The sequence below is a fragment of the Leguminivora glycinivorella genome, chromosome 1 (genome assembly GCF_023078275.1).
Source record: "Leguminivora glycinivorella isolate SPB_JAAS2020 chromosome 1, LegGlyc_1.1, whole genome shotgun sequence".
Lineage (NCBI taxonomy): Eukaryota > Metazoa > Arthropoda > Insecta > Lepidoptera > Tortricidae > Leguminivora > Leguminivora glycinivorella.
The window spans coordinates 37,503,498-37,517,630 of NC_062971.1; the positions used below are offsets into that span (position 1 = coordinate 37,503,498).

General features: G+C 38.0%; 2 protein-coding genes across 2 annotated transcripts in view; one reads left to right on the forward strand and one right to left on the reverse strand.

Moving 5' to 3' along the window:
• The window catches only part of LOC125224712 (CUGBP Elav-like family member 4), a 661,017-nt gene that overhangs the window by 637,462 nt on the left and 9,422 nt on the right, over positions 1-14,133 (reverse strand). The window lies entirely within an intron of this gene.
• LOC125224741 (parkin coregulated gene protein homolog) overlaps positions 11,629-14,133 on the forward strand; it is a 62,648-nt gene continuing 60,143 nt past the window's right edge. Inside the window, exon 1 of the mRNA XM_048128186.1 lies at positions 11,629-11,743. The gene's annotated coding sequence lies outside the window, so the exon portion shown is untranslated. The remainder of the gene's footprint in view (positions 11,744-14,133) is intronic.

The window sequence follows — 14,133 nt, forward strand, 5'->3', positions numbered from 1 at the left end:
AATTGCTACTTAATAATAACTAGCGGCTACCTTCTTATTACGGTATTATCATAAAAATGTTTATACCTAGTAAGTTATCCGTAAAAGATAGACAATATAGACATGTGCCATCGCGGACTTTTTGAAGACATTAGAGAGACATACTTTCGCCATACATTGTTTTGAAGCTCTCAGCTAGTGGGATTTTGTTTGACTCGATTAGAAAATATTGTCACATTTCAACTAATTCAAACAAAATTTAAGTATTTCTTTTTTGCCGAGCCCCCCTTTATTTGCACTTAAGGGTCACAGGAAAACCATTACCCAACTTATTTTAAATACAACGTTGATCTTTCTTTTATGCGGGGGGCTTCGCCCCCCGAGCCCCCCTTTGTTTGCTCTTAAAGGTCACAAGAAAACGCTAACCCAACTTATTCTAAATACAACGTTGATCTTTCTTTCATGCGGGGGGCTTCGCCCTCCGAGCCCCCCTTTGCTTGCTCTTAAAGGTCACAAGAAAACCCTAACCCAACTTATTTTAAATACTACGTTGATCTTTCTTTTATGCGGGGGCTTCGCCCCCGAGCCCCCTTTTCGTTACTCTTAAGGGTCACAAGAAAACCCTAAACCAACTTATTTAAAATACAACGTTGATCTTTCTTTCATGCGGGGGGCTTCGCCCCCCGAGCCCCCCTTTGTTTGCTCTTAAAGGTCACAAGAAAACGCTAACCCAACTTATTTTAAAAACAACGTTGATCTTTCTTTTATGCGGGGGCTTCGCCCCCGAGCCCCCCTTTGTTTGCTCTTAAAGGTCACAAGAAAACGCTAACCCAACTTATTTTAAATACTACGTTAATCTTTCTTTTATCTGGGGGCTTCGCCCCCGAGCCCCCCTTTTCGTTACTCTTAAGGATCACAAGAAAACCCTAACCCAACTTATTTTAAAAACAACGTTGATCTTTCTTTCATGCGGGGGCTTCGCCCCCGAGCCCCCTTTGTTTGCTCTTAAAGGTCACAAGAAAACGCTAACCCAACTTATCTTAAATACTACGTTGATCTTTCTTTCATGCGGGGGCTTCGCCCCCGAGCCCCCCTTTGTTTGCTCTTAAGGAACACAAGAAAACCCTAAACCAACTAATTTTAAATACAACGTTGATCTTTCTTTCATGCGGGGGGCTTCGCCCCCCGAGCCCCCCTTTGTTTGCTCTTAAAGGTCACAAGAAAACGCTAACCCAACTTATCTTAAATACTACGTTGATCTTTCTTTCATGCGGGGGCTTCGCCCCCGAGCCCCCTTTGTTTGCTCTTAAAGGTCACAAGAAAACGCTAACCCAACTTATTCTAAATACAACGTTGATCTTTCTTTCATGCGGGGCTTCGCCCCCGAGCCCCCCTTTGTTTGCTCTTAAAGGTCACAAGAAAACGCTAACCCAACTTATCTTAAATACTACGTTGATCTTTCTTTCATGCGGGGGCTTCGCCCCCGAGCCCCCCTTTGTTTGCTCTTAAGGAACACAAGAAAACCTAAACCAACTAATTTTAAATACAACGTTGATCTTTCTTTCATGCGGGGGCTTCGCCCCCGAGCCCCCTTTGTTTGCTCTTAAATGTCACAAGAAAACGCTAACCCAACTTATCTTAAATACTACGTTGATCTTTCTTTCATGCGGGGGCTTCGCCCCCGAGCCCCCCTTTGTTTGCTCTTAAGGAACACAAGAAAACCCTAAACCAACTAATTTTAAATACAACGTTGATCTTTCTTTCATGCGGGGGCTTCGCCCCGAGCCCCCCTTGTTTGCTCTTAAATGTCACAAGAAAACGCTAACCCAACTTATCTTAAATACTACGTTGATCTTTCTTTCATGCGGGGGCTTCGCCCCCGAGCCCCCTTTGTTTGCTCTTAAAGGTCACAAGAAAACGCTAACCCAACTTATTCTAAATACAACGTTGATCTTTCTTTCATGCGGGGGCTTCGCCCCGAGCCCCCCTTTGTTTGCTCTTAAAGGTCACAAGAAAACGCTAACCCAACTTATCTTAAATACTACGTTGATCTTTCTTTCATGCGGGGGCTTCGCCCTCCGAGCCCCCTTTTCTTTACTCTTAAGGAACACAAGAAAACCCTAAACCAACTTATTTTAAATACAACGTTGATCTTTCTTTCATGCAGGGGCTTCGCCCCCGAGCCCCTTTGTTTGCTCTTAAATGTCACAAGAAAACGCTAACCCAACTTATCTTAAATACTACGTTGATCTTTCTTTCATGCGGGGGCTTCGCCCCCGAGCCCCCTTTGTTTGCTCTTAAAGGTCACAAGAAAACGCTAACCCAACTTATTCTAAATACAACGTTGATCTTTCTTTCATGCGGGGGCTTCGCCCCCGAGCCCCCTTTGTTTGCTCTTAAAGGTCACAAGAAAACGCTAACCCAACTTATCTTAAATACTACGTTGATCTTTCTTTCATGCGGGGGGCTTCGCCCTCCGAGCCCCCCTTTTCTTTACTCTTAAGGAACACAAGAAAACCCTAAACCAACTTATTTTAAATACAACGTTGATCTTTCTTTCATGCGGGGCTTCGCCCCCCGAGCCCCCTTTGTTTGCTCTTAAATGTCACAAGAAAACGCTAACCCAACTTATCTTAAATACTACGTTGATCTTTCTTTCATGCGGGGGGCTTCGCCCCCCGAGCTCCCCTTTGTTTGCTCTTAAAGGTCACAAGAAAACGCTAACCCAACTTATTCTACATACAACGTTGATCTTTCTTTCATGTGGGGGGCTTCGCCCCCCGAGCGCCCCTTTGTTTGCTCTTAAAGGTCACAAGAAAACGCTAACCCAACTTATCTTAAATACTACGTTGATCTTTCTTTCATGCGGGGGGCTTCGCCCCCCGAGCCCCCCCTTTGTTTGCTCTTAAAGGTCACAAGAAAACGCTAACCCAACTTATTCTAAATACTACGTTGATCTTTCTTTCATGCGGGGGGCTTCGCCCCCCGAGCCCCCCCTTTGTTTGCTCTTAAAGGTCACAAGAAAACGCTAACCCAACTTATTCTAAATACTACGTTGATCTTTCTTTCATGCGGGGGCCTTTTCTTTACTCTTAAGGATCACAAGAAAACCTTAACCCAACTTATTTTAAATACAACGTTGATCTTTCTTTTATGCGGGGGCTTCGCCCCCGAGCCCCCTTTGTTTGCTCTGAAAGGTCACAAGAAAACGCTAACCCAACTTATTTTAAATACTACGTTAATCTTTCTTTTATGCGGGGGCTTCGCCCCCGTGCCCCCCTTTGTTTACTCTTAAAGGTCACAAGAAAACGCTAACCCAACTTATCTTAAATACTACGTTGATCTTTCTTTCATGCGGGGGCTTCGCCCCCGAGCCCCCTTTGTTTGCTCTTAAAGGTCACAAGAAAACGCTAACCCAACTTATCTTAAATACTACGTTGATCTTTCTTTCATGCGGGGGCTTCGCCCTCCGAGCCCCCTTTTCTTTACTCTTAAGGAACACAAGAAAACCCTAAACCAACTTATTTTAAATACTACGTTGATCTTTCTTTCATGCGGGGGCTTCGCCCCGAGCCCCCTTTGTTTGCTCTTAAAGGTCACAAGAAAACGCTAACCCAACTTATTCTAAATACTACGTTGATCTTTCTTTCATGCGGGGGGCTTCGCCCCCCTAGCCCCCTTTTCTTTACTCTTAAGGATCACAAGAAAACCTTAACCAAACGTATTTTAAATACAACGTTGATCTTTCTTTTATGCGGGGGGCTTCGCCCCCGAGCCCCCTTTGTTTGCTCTGAAAGGTCACAAGAAAACGCTAACCCAACTTATTTTAAATACTACGTTGATCTTTCTTTCATGCTTCCCTCCTCGAGCCCCCCTTTTTTTCTGTTCTTATCTTCCGGCACCATCATCAGGCCTTGAAACCTAATCGTAGTCATAGTTCATTACAAGACTTTTCTAAGAAGCCCAAAAACAGCTATGATACGATGTTCCATCATGTAGTTCCAGTTCATATCTTCCGGCTCCATCATCAGACCTTGAATTCTAATCGTAGTCAAAGTTCATTACAAGACTTTTCTAAGAAGCCCAAAAACAGCTATGATACGATGTTCTATCATGTAGTTCCAGTTCATATCTTCCGGCTCCATCATCAGACCTTGAAACCTAATCGTAGTCAAAGTTCATTACAAGACTTTTCTAAGAAACCCAAAAATACATACATAGTTACATACACGACGACCTAATAAAAGCGTGTTAATTAAGTGTAACTTTAGTATTAAGCTGGAAATAGTTTCCGATCCTTATATGTGTTTATTCCATGCTGCGCATACATGTTTTGGGTGGCATTCTAACTTAAAACCTATGTGTATAATTATTATTTTATTTCATGTTGTAAATGTCAGCTGTTTTGTGTGCCTAATGAGCACTCGCAGCGATATATCATAGCCGTCACTCGCAGCGAACTTCATCATGAAATATCATGAAATAGTGTAGGGTAATGGATGACGCTGCCGACTGGGCTTGTTCTTATGACAACTTATTTTGGTGTACGTTTTAAATTAGCTTTTGGCAAAAAAAAAAAACACATTTTGGTATAGTTTTTTATACTACGTCGGTGGCAAACAAGCGTTCGGCCCGCCTGATGGAAAGCGGTCACCGTAACCTATGGACGCCTGAAACTCAAAGAGTGTCACATGCGCGTTGCCACCCCATTAGAAACTTGTAAATTCCCTTTTGCTTGTGCACTCCTTAAATACACAGTAAAAAGGAGTGCACAAGTTTCAAGGAGGGTTCGGGTTGCCGACGACTCGAAGGACAATAGACGGAATAAGTCAGTTTTTAACAACAGAAATTATAAATACAAGTTGGCTGTTGAATTTTTTTTTAATATTGGGGACACCTCACCACATTTGTCACCTGTCTAAATTTATTAGATCACCAGTGGGCTACACAGTGTAATTTGACACTTGTCACTGACAATTCTGTGCCTATTTCTGGGTTGATAAGTAACATTGTTACTCAGCGTCAATATTTCCTTGTTGAACAGGCAATGAACGGCGAAGTGTCACTGTTGGACGACAAATTGTTACCATTGTGAAACAGGCCCTACGTAGATTGGTTAATCGAATCTGTAATCAAAAGTCTTACTGGTTAGTAAGATTTGATTACGGATAGACGATAGAACATTTAATTTTCAATAAAATACAGTTGGACAGTACGGTAAATCTGTTAAACTAAGGAGATTATAGATTCCCTGTGTGGTGACGGGTTGAGAATTTCACCACCCCCTTTCTTCCCGTGGGTGTCGTAGAAGGCGACTATGGGATATGGGTTAAATTGTGGCGTAGGCGAGAGGCTGGCAACCTGTCACTGCAATGTCACAGTTTCGTTTTCTTTCAACCCCTTATTTGCCAAGAGTGGCACTGAAGCTTTAGTAGTTTCATGTGTTATGCCTACCCCTTTATGGGATACGGGCGTGATTGTATGTATGTATGTATGTATTATAGATTCAGTTCCCATTTTTAAGTAAGTAAACACTTTATTGTATTTACTTACATCAAACCGAAACAGAAAAACATTAGACGTAAAATAATGAAGAAAAATGAAGTACAGACGCGAACTTATCCCTAAGAGGGATCTCTTCCAGTTAAGTTTTGTAAAGTCAAACCCAATCAAAATAACACTCAAACGCCAACAGAAACAAACGTCCAACTTCTCGAACTCCTAAAAATGGCGGGTTCCGTTTAAAGGGCTTCCTAATTAATTGATCTGAGGCGCGGAAATTGCCCGCCACCCTTCCCTTCAGTGTAACTGTGGCCTTAAGGCACTGTACCCACCAAAAACGAGTAACCGATTAGCTATCGGCTATAGAAACGAACAAAACATGAACCGAAACCGTGTAAATAATTTATCGCAAAAAAAAAAAAAAATTGGCACAAGCTTTTATCGGCGACTGTACTTTTCGTTCAACAGTTATCTACTGCTCTCCGAAACATTTCTAAAAAAACCCCTACTCGATGGGGATACGACATTTCATTACAGAGGTCATATGGCCACCGTTATGCTCCGTAATGACCAACTCCATGATACCATAATATTGCATTGTCACATGATTTATAGGTATGCTTGCAAAATTTCAGCTCAATCGGAAACCGGGAAGTGGGTAAAATTTAACTTGCAAGATTTGATTACAGATAGACAACGGGACAGGCACAAGTAAAATGAAAAAAAAAAAAAAAACACTATGATAGCGCGAGCGACTTTTAGTTCGTCGCCGAGCGATGAACCATAAATCGCTCGTTCTCGCTTTTATTTAAGTATACACGGGAGCGACTATCTTTTGTTCATTTCTATCACCGATAGCTCATCGTTTACTCGCTTTTGGTGGGACCAGTGCCTAATTTACAATTCCAGCCATTACTTTACCAACCTCGTATAATAATCTCAACGCCACTGTAAAATCGACCTTTAATGTTACCCGGTAAATGTAAAAGTAAGAATAGGACTTAAATTATGTAAGTTATTTTATTTGAGGAGTAATTTGTAAAATGGTTGAAGCGAAGGGATGAAATTTACGCAATATAATTGCGCGATTTACAAATAATTTCGATTCTCGGAGTTCGAATGTTTCAGTTGATTTGATTGTGTCTAGTTTATTTTATGATTTGTATATATTTTGCATTTTCGTGTTTAGGAATGGACGATACTGGTTTTTGATTAACATGGCTTTATTAGGTGTTATACAGTATGTAAACTAACGAAAACCATTTACTGTAATCGAAATGTCGGTGATACTTTTACTATGGTAAAAATTTACTCTCCCATAGAAATACTTACTATAAAATAAAACTACCTATGAAACTGTCAGAAGATATTTTCGTGATTTCGGGGTTGATCTCATAGTAAAAGTTTCTCAGTATCACCTGGACATTTACGGGTTACAGTAAATGGTTTTCGTTAGTTTACATACTGTATATTCATAATTATGAATTCATTTTAATGCTCTTGTCGAGATTCAACTCAAAGATCGCGGGTTGGAGTTGAAATCCCGGCTCGTACCGGCTAATTTTCAGAATGGTACAGTCAACCAATTGGACCCCTAGGCCACTATACAACCATGTCAAAATGATAAGCAGTAAGAGATTTCTTACAATTTGATTTATAACGTCACTATGAAATAGTTCTACAGTGGCCTAGGGTTCAAATTGGTTGACTTACCTATCATTTTTCCAGTCGCTTTCGTGAAGAAAAATATCGGGAATAAGGGAACCAAACTAATCGCAACAAGGCATCGATGGGTACTTTCAATTCATATATTCATATTTGATTTGGCTTTGTGTAGAATAGATGACAATAGGGAACTTGACTGTACTTAAAATAAAATATTTTATACCATGCACGAAATAAAGCATCAGATAATTATACGAAGAAAAGAAAAGAAAAGAAAAGAAAATATTTATTAATAACATCAGTTATAGGTCAGTTTACATTTTTACATTTTAGTACTATTCTACTTATTATTATTATAATTGTATAATTATTATGTATGTACATTGTACGTATCAAAATTTTATATATATATGTATGAGTTAGTCTACTTATTTAACAATTCATTTATGTCGTAAAATTTTCTTTTTCTTTTCTTCTTTCTTGCAGGACGTAGCAAATAACACTAGACTCGGCTCCTAGTGTTGCCTTCCTGCCGAGTGTTGCTTGAACTCAACGAGTTTAATATATTAAACTGCTAACTATGAGGCAAGCCGTATTCTTGTTTGCCACGGTTTAGTATTAAAGAAAGATGTTTTCCGTAAATACAACACAAATGTATTCTAGAACATTCAGGTGGGGAGCCGGTAGTTGGCGATAATATTTATCTTAATTACGCAAACGCGAGTTTATCACCTGAAGTTGGCTGCGGAACCATTACCGAGGACTTATTCTGATCCTGAGCATCGGTGTATTTTACTAGCAATATATAAATAAATTTGTAAAATAATCATGAAAATTTAGATTGAAGTAAGTATGTGAATTAAATTGTAGTTAAGCTCATAAATATTGCTCTTCTAGAAGAATTAAAATGTGAAAGAACTGTAAAAAATATTGCGTAAAGTAATATGATGACAATTTGAAAATGTTCCTTATTGGAAGTTAAACTAGGAAATGTTTAGTCCCTTTGAAGTCGAAGTTTATGAATTTTCTGAGATTATTATTTATTTATCTAAACGAGATAAAGGTATGCTTTAATTTTGTTATCGTTTTGTTTTATTCTAGCTTTACTTTGATTATCTGGTAACTAGATCCTGATTTAGAAATCAAGTTGTCCAAAAAGATCTTCTAAGCATAATGTTATTTCCACAACACCAAACCGTAAAATTTAATCTATTTGGATCAAATTTTATTTTTCACGATTACAAACAAAGACATATGTTACCCCTCAGTGATGGTAAGGTGACATTTCGCGCCAAAACCCAAGTATTTCCCAAGGAAAAACAAAGCCATTCTCGCACGTACTTATTCTGATTCATCTGTGCTCGCCAGAATACGGTACCTGGATGATAATGTATGCAAATTACCTTTAACTTGAGCGCAGCCTGCGAGCGCTGTATCAAACTTGTTATTTGTGTGTTTTAAGTTAGGTATGTGATGATTTACGTGCGCCGGATTACAAAATAGGGACACAAAGGTGATCGTATTGGCGAGTAAAAAGGGAAAGTTACTAAGTTTTGAAAGATGTCTGGAATATATTTTTTTATTATTAAATTAAAACGGGACTTAATCGCGTAAAACTTACGTTTATAATTAACCCGACGTTTCGGACATGACATTACGTCCGTGGTCACGGGTAGACTGGCTGGGAGTTGTATCAACATCTTCTAGCTGTACGAGTTTTTCGAACTACCCGAACTTGATTGTCATTAGGCACTTTTACGCTAGGGTTGCTACTCTGTCTAAAATTACTAAAATATTAGGTATATAAATATTATGAAAATTATCCATCGTACCTGTCGGTATGTCACCCGTCAGAACAGTTTCAGTAATGTAGCAGGTGTCGGCGTCTTGATTTACACTATAGCGCTGCGCTTTCTAAGTTGACTCACATACAAAATATTGGACCAAACAGCAGTCACAAGGCATGGTCTGCAACACGGCCATCCTAAAACAGCCCTGTGTCCTCGAGGAAATTTAACTGTTCGGTCCTTCTTTGTTTATTTTCTTTCTGACTCTTGGAGACCATATACATCTCTAAGAAAAAAATAAATAGATTAAGTATATTTATTATCTTTAGTTTTGATATCTAGAGTCTTTTACAACTCTAAAGTTATTTCTGTTATAGTTTTATTTGTATGTTTTGTACTTATCAGTTTTTTTTTTTTTTTTCATCATGTTTAATTTTTAATTTAAAGTAGCTTTTTGATTTTGTTGAATCCATATTATTTACTGTAATGTTGAATGTAAAAGTGCCCCTGTGGCCTACTAAATAAATGTTTTAGATTTTTTTGATTTCTGGTATTATAAGAAAGGTAGTCCATCCTACCCGTCGGTATGTCACGTCAGAACAGTTTCAGTAATAGGTTTCGACTGTAGCAGGTGTCGGCGTCTTGATTTACACTAGCGGCGCCGGTTCGCAGCGTTATTAGCTGACAGACAGACGACGAGATAATCATTATTAATTTATAAATACAGAACTATCATTTTTGTCTTGAGGTATTTTTACAAACATATCAAACAATCAGCATAATAGTAGTGATGTAAGTGATGGTACTTTAAGTAATAAAAGTAAGAATAAGTACCACAATTCAATAAAATTGAAGGAAACCTACAAATTCTATACATACGACTATATTAATCATAGTCACAATAAAGTAATAAGAAACCTTTTTCCGTTTACAATATAAATAACTTTCCTCTATAAATCAAAATATTTATAAATATTTTATGTATGTAAAAAGTGTTTTGTACTATTAAGTAACTTTATTTAAAAATTGAAACTGTGCCTTAGAATACCATTTATTACATAACGCAAGAACTTAAAGTGTGTTTTATATCTTAGTAGTTAATTCTATGAAAACAACCTGTTTCCACAATTATTCAAACTAGTTTTCTGTAACGCATCAATACACAAAATCTATTGTTCGAAACCTAAAATTCATCCTACACAAGTATATACCGCCCGTCATCCATTATCATAACTCAACGTCACGTATCGTGTCACTTGTCAGTAGTCAGGTGACAAAACGTGTTTGCGACACGCGATACCTAGGTCTTAATTTTGTTGACATCGTAATACCTGTGTTGTTATTATGTTTTCGGGTTGTGGGGTCACCTTTGATGAGAATATTTGTTTTTGTGACTGTTTATTAACACTAAGAAAAATAAGAGCTATTTTATTTCGCTATTATTTCTTTTAGTCTCAATCATGGTCTTTTTTTCTAATTACATTCCTTAGGTACGTTTTACCTAATCTTACTGCAACTGCGACATAGCGCACGTCGACATCTGATAAACAGACTTTTAACAAAATGTTGTTTTGTTTTTGCACCACTTCGTGTTGTTTTTTTTTTGCGTCCAATGTTTTTATATACAACTGAAATATTTCTTATTCCTTAGTTGATATTGTTGTATCTAGAATTTTAGATGCCATAATTTTGCGTGCCATCCATATTTCACGTAGATTGGTTAAAATCCTAAGTTTCAAAAATGTAATTTAAAAAAGATAATTTTATAACAATGCGAATAACTTTATATTTTTTTACTTCCCAAATTTCCGACTTTTCCCTGACTCACAGACAAAGCCATCAATGGTAAAAAATATAACAATAATTTGATAAAGGAAGAAGCTTATCTCGAGAGGCTCTTCCGCCGAACGACCCTCAAACATCTTGTGTCCAAGTGCTTTCAGTGTAAATTCGGATGACATTTAATCATCTATGTAATTCGATGGGGACTAATGGAAGCCATGGGGAATTGTGTGAACAGTGAATCATATTATTGTTTTTTTTTTTATAGGTACATACTACATATAGATTTGATGTCAACATTTTGATTTATTCGACCCCTTGATTGCAAAGAATGGCACTGAAATTTGAGTAGTTTAATGTTCTATGCTTACCCCTTTTTGGGAACAAGCGTGATTATAAACATGTGTGTAATTGTGAAGAGTATTCGAAATAGGTCAACAATGTTACATGAAAAAAAAAATAGAAGAATTGAAAAAACTAATTCAATTCAATCACGCCTGTATCCCATAAAGTTTAGGGGTAGGCAGAACACGTGAAACTACTAAGTTTCAGTTCCACTAAAAATAATCAATAAAATAGGCATGTGCTCAAACACACATCTCATTTTCAATTACGCATTGTTCGATTTTCTTGTTCACTCAGATGTTTGCATAATTTTAATTCCTATAAAAAATCCCACAAAACCACGAGCGGCTCGAGTGCAGCAAAACACCAGCCCAATTCAAAAACACTCGAAACACATCGACTACCTACAAATATAGACTGTCCCTTGTTCAGCGCGCGGCGGCGCGTGACGGATTTAATGAATGCTTAGCGATAAATAATAGACTTGTAGACGAATAATTAATCAGATTTGAGGCCATTGTGGCCATGATTGCTCTCGGCCGCGCCTGCCAGCTTGTTTATCGGTAACTTTGTATAAACAACCTATAGTATTTGTTAAGTTTTTGTGTATGCTAAGTTGTGGATTTGGGTAAAAGTTTGTTGTTGTGGGACAAGAGATAACTTGGTGGTGATGGAGGGAATGGGTAAGTGGAATTTGTGTTGTGATAGGAATTGAATTTTATGCAGGTTAACACGAATGCGATAACTGTCGACGATATTTGGAAAATGTTAACTTGGATGGGACTAGCTCAAGTACAAGATGAGTAGAAAGTTAACTAAAATACAGTTATCTACTCGTAAATGTAATGGTGATAGCTCAGCTTAGTGATGGTAAAGTGGTGATGAGAAATATAAAATGAATGTGTCGCTAAAACAAGCCGCTGTTTGCTTAGAAATAATGGCGACCCAAAAAAAGTGATAAAAAAGTTGTCATTTATACAGAAGAAAAGATAGGTAGCTTTTGTGAACAATTTATCATCGGAAAAAATATGTAGTTCTCATTAAATTTATCTGGTTTTACTGGCATAAACATTAAATCTACCTTTTATAATAACCCCTTTATTCATAAGCGTACTCTAAATTTATCAAGCTGATGAAGTTCGTTTTAGGATAAACGGATAACTTTAGAGTACGTTTATGGTAAACTAGCTTTTACCCGCGGCTTCGCCCGCGTAATAAAAGTATTCATTAAGATTTTCATTTGAATTCGTAGGGACCGTAGGTTTCTATGTAGGTATATTTATCTGCAATTATTTCGATTGCACATAATACTTTTGCTTGCAATGATTGTAGAAATATTACACATCGACCACAGCGTAGGTAATTCTATATACGCTGGGGAAACCTTTATAAACATCCCACATAGCCCGTATTTAGACACTATGATCGGTGGGTAAAAAGTACTTTTTTCTATTATCCCTTACAATTTTTTACATTTTGCTTATACTTATCGCAAACGTAATCTTCAAGCAAGCTAACAACGATCGTCTTAGAGCACATTGATTGTAAGAGACCGCCGACCGATTATCCGTATCCCTCTAACGATACCCATATTATCCGTATCCGTATCCGTATCGCTATCGCTATCCCTATCGCTATCCCTATCGCTATCCCTATCGCTATCCCTATCGCTATCCCTATCGCTATCCCTATCCCTATCCCTTATCAAGATGTTTAATGATATAACACTTTAAGTTCTCGCGCTTTGTACACATATTTAAAGTCACATACAGGTCGAACGCGATTAATTAACATTATTTTTACCTTTTTTCCCAACGTTCGACTGACGTCCCAGCAAAATGTCACCGGAGATGTAAACAACACAAAACTACCCGATATTAATTTATATAAATGTTCGGGGTAGACAAATAAATATAATCTACCCGCTTTTAGTTAATGTTTATTTCCCACCATGTTTATTTTAAAGGTAAAAATAATGTTAATTAATCGCGTTCGACCTGTATGTGCTAAAAGTCAAGTGCTAAAATATAAAATTTCATGGTTTTATCATTTAAAATTAAGAAATCCCATACAAACTTTCAACCTCTTTTTCAACCCCTTCATCCCTTTTTTTCGAAGTAAAAAGTAGCCTATGTTCTGTCTCAGGGTCTAAAGATTGTCTGTTCCAAATTTCATCAAAATCGGTTGCGTGGTTTAAGCGGGAAAGCGTAACAGACAGACAGACAGACTGACAGACAGACAGACAGACATACTATAGACATACTATATATACTATAGCTTTTACCCGCGGCTTCGCCCGCGTAATAAAAGTATTCATTAAGATTTTCATTTGGATCCGTAGGGACCGTAGGTTTCTCTGTAGGTGTATTTATCTGCGATTATTTCGATTGCACATAATACTTTTGCTTGCAATGATTGTAGAAATATTACACATCGACCACAGCGTAGGTAATTCTATATACGCTGGGGAAACCTTTATAAACATCCCACATAGCCCGTATTTCGACACTATGATCGGTGGGTAAAAAGTACTTTTTTCTATTATCCCTTACAATTTTTTACATTTTGCTTATACTTATCGCAAACGTAATCTTCAAGCAAGCAAACAACGATCGTCTTAGAGCACATTGATTGTAAGAAACCGCCGACCGATTAACCGTATCCCGCTAACGATACCCATATTATCCGTATCCGTATCGCTATCGCTATCGCTATCGCTATCGCTATCGCTATCGCTATCGCTATCGCTATCGCTATCGCTATCCCTATCGCTATCCCTATCGCTATCCCTATCGCTATCCCTATCGCTATCCCTATCCCTATCCCTTATCAAGATGTTTAATGATATAACACTTTAAGTTCTCGCGCTTTGTACACATATTTAAAGTCACATACAGGTCGAACGCGATTAATTAACATTATTTTTACCTTTTTTCCCAACGTTTCGGCCAGGTTGCACTGGCCGTGGTCGCGGAAGACTGACGTCCCAGCAAAATGTCACCGGAGATGTAAACAACACAAAACTACCCGATATTAATTTATATAAATGTTCGGGGTAGACAAATAAATATAA